We start from the raw sequence: 2,686 nt of genomic DNA, 5'->3' as shown, positions 1-2,686 counted from the left end.
GCCACACACTCGCTCACAAGGCGAACCATACTACTTACGAATCAACAACGTTGAACGATATCTCCGATTATTACGACGAATTCGGGAGTATCGTGCTACAAACAATCTTCCTCCAATCGAAATTCCTGATCTCAAAAATCTTCTTCCTTCGACGATACCAGTGATGGCAGAACCAGCTCGTGCTCTTCGAGATTACGCTGCTCCATCGCAAGATGAGCCGCATTCTAGTATTGCTCCACCCGCAATCGAAGCGAACAACTTCGAACTTAAACCTTCGTTGTTGCAGGCAGTGCAACAGAACCAATTTTCTGGAAATCCTACCGAGGATCCAAACCTTCATTTATCCGTATTTGTCCAATATGCTGATACCGTTAAAGCTAATGGTGTCACTTCAGAGGAAATTCGACTTCGTCTCTTTCCTTTCTCGTTAAGAGATAAAGCTAGAAGATGGCTTCAGTCTCTTCCTTCCAACTCAGTCACCACATGGAATGAGTTGAAGAAAGTCTTTCTTGCCCGACATTTTCCCCCAAGCAAAACAGCTATGTTGAGAGCCCAGATAAATGGATTTAAGCAGAAAGATAATGAGTCTCTTTTCGAAGCATGGGAAAGATACAAGGACATGATGAGACTTTTCCCACACCATGGTTTAGAGGACTGGTTAGTAATTCATACCTTCTACAGTGGTCTCTTGTACAACACAAGGTTAACAATAGACGCCGCCGCCGGTGGTGCGCTTATGGATAAACCTTACGCTGACGCCTATCAACTTATCGAGAGCATGGCCCAAAATCATTATCAGTGGGGAAGCGACCGAACAATGGTAGAGAAACCTCAAACAAAAGGGGGCATGTACGAGATAAGTAGCCTTGATCATGTTAATGCAAAAGTGGATGCTCTTGCCCAGAAAATTGAAAGTTTAAATGTATCACCTCCAGCCACCGTGGTTGTCGTAACTCAAAATTGTGAAGTCTGTGGAATTCAAGGTCACACGCCTACAGATTGTCAACTCCTAACAGGAATTCAAATAGAGCAGGTGAACTATGCTCAAGGAAATCCCTACTCGCATACCTATAACTCAAACTGGAAGAACCATCCTAACTTTTCATATAAAAGTAACAACGCTCTATATGCACCAGGTCAAGCTCCCAGTCAAGCCCCAGCTATACCTCCTGGATATCAAAAGTCGACCCCATCTACACCTAACAATAACGTTCCTAGGAAATCCAATTTGGAAATCATGATGGAGAACTTCATAGCTTCTCAACAGCAAACCAATAAAGAGTTCTTAAACCAGAATGTACACATTAACGAACAGATTAAACAACTAGCAAGTAAAGTAGACGCCCTGGCTACCCATAACAAAATGCTGGAAACACAAATCTCGCAAGTAGCTCAACAACAAGCGCCTACTGCTGCCCCAACTGGTACCTTTCCTGGACAGCCCCAACCTAATCCGAAAGGCCACGCTCATGCAATTATATTAAGAAGTGGAACAGAGGTAGAAGGACCGTCTGACCCAAGGATTGAGAACCAAAACTCTAAAAAGTCAACTGAGGAAGAAGGTGGACCTAAGGAAAAGGAAGAGTGTAATAAAGAAACCGTAGAAAACAAAGAACCTTATGTACCTCCGCCGCCTTACAAACCACTTATCCCTTATCCTCAAAGGCTAATTAAAACCAAAGACGCGAGCCAATTTAAAAAATTTGTTGACCTACTGAAACAATTAAACGTCACGATTCCTTTTACAGAAGCTATTACACAGATGCCTTCATATGCTAAGTTCTTAAAAGAAATTTTATCTAATAAAAGGAAACTTGAAGACAGCGAAACCGTTACACTCACTGCTGAGTGTAGCGTAATAATCCAAAATATGCCTCATAAACTTAAAGATCCTGGTAGTTTTTCTATACCCTGTCATATAGGAAAATTTGTCATAGATAAAGCTTTATGCGATTTAGGAGTCGGTATCAGTATTATGCCCTTGTCCATATGCAAGAAACTTGAAATGGGAGAATTAAGACCAACTAAAATGTCTGTGCAATTAGCAGATCATTCCGTTAGATATCCCGTAGGAATTCTTGAAAACGTTCCCGTGCGCATAGGTCAATTCTACATTCCCACCGATTTTATAATTATGGACATAAGAGAAGATGAAGTTACCCCCATTATATTGGGAAGACCCTTCTTAGCAACCGCCGGTGCTATCATAGACGTAAAACGAGGACGACTCACTTTCGAAGTAGGAGAAGAGAAAATTGAGTTTATTCTTTCCAAATTTTTGAAAGTGTAACACCCCGATTAAAATAAGAGAATTATTTAATTGAGTTAATATTATTTTATTAATTTAATTAAATAAAGTTGAATTATTGGATTATTATTATTATTATTATTATAGATGTTATTTATTTTAATAACAATAAAATAAAATAATTGGAATATGAAGAGTGGAAGGGTAAAAGTGGAAAAGGGGATAAAAGAGGCCAAAGTGAGAACTCAGGTTGTTTTCACGTGTTTTGCCTCAGAGTCAGAGAAAGGGGGAGAACGCTGAAGAGAAAGAGAAGGAAGAGGAAAAGGTCAAAGATTGCTCAGAGCTTCCTTCAATCCAAAGAGGTAAGGGGTCTGAACCTTATTAAACGATAATATGCGAGCAAATTCATGATATATGTTGGATTGTTGATGGATTTTG

At 39.9% G+C, this 2,686-nt stretch overlaps 1 non-coding gene across 1 annotated transcript; it reads right to left on the bottom strand.

Annotated features, from left to right (window-relative positions):
* Nucleotides 1–541: 541 nt before the first annotated feature.
* Nucleotides 542–648, bottom strand: LOC127125015 (small nucleolar RNA R71). The gene has a single exon (XR_007804481.1). It is a non-coding gene; the product is annotated as a small nucleolar RNA R71 (small nucleolar RNA).
* Nucleotides 649–2,686: the final 2,038 nt, after the last annotated feature.

Source organism: Lathyrus oleraceus, chromosome 2 (genome assembly GCF_024323335.1).
Source record: "Lathyrus oleraceus cultivar Zhongwan6 chromosome 2, CAAS_Psat_ZW6_1.0, whole genome shotgun sequence".
Taxonomy (NCBI): Eukaryota; Viridiplantae; Streptophyta; class Magnoliopsida; order Fabales; family Fabaceae; genus Lathyrus; species Lathyrus oleraceus.
Note: the sequence above shows the minus strand (reverse complement) of the source record. Positions and strands in the feature narration are given on the sequence as shown.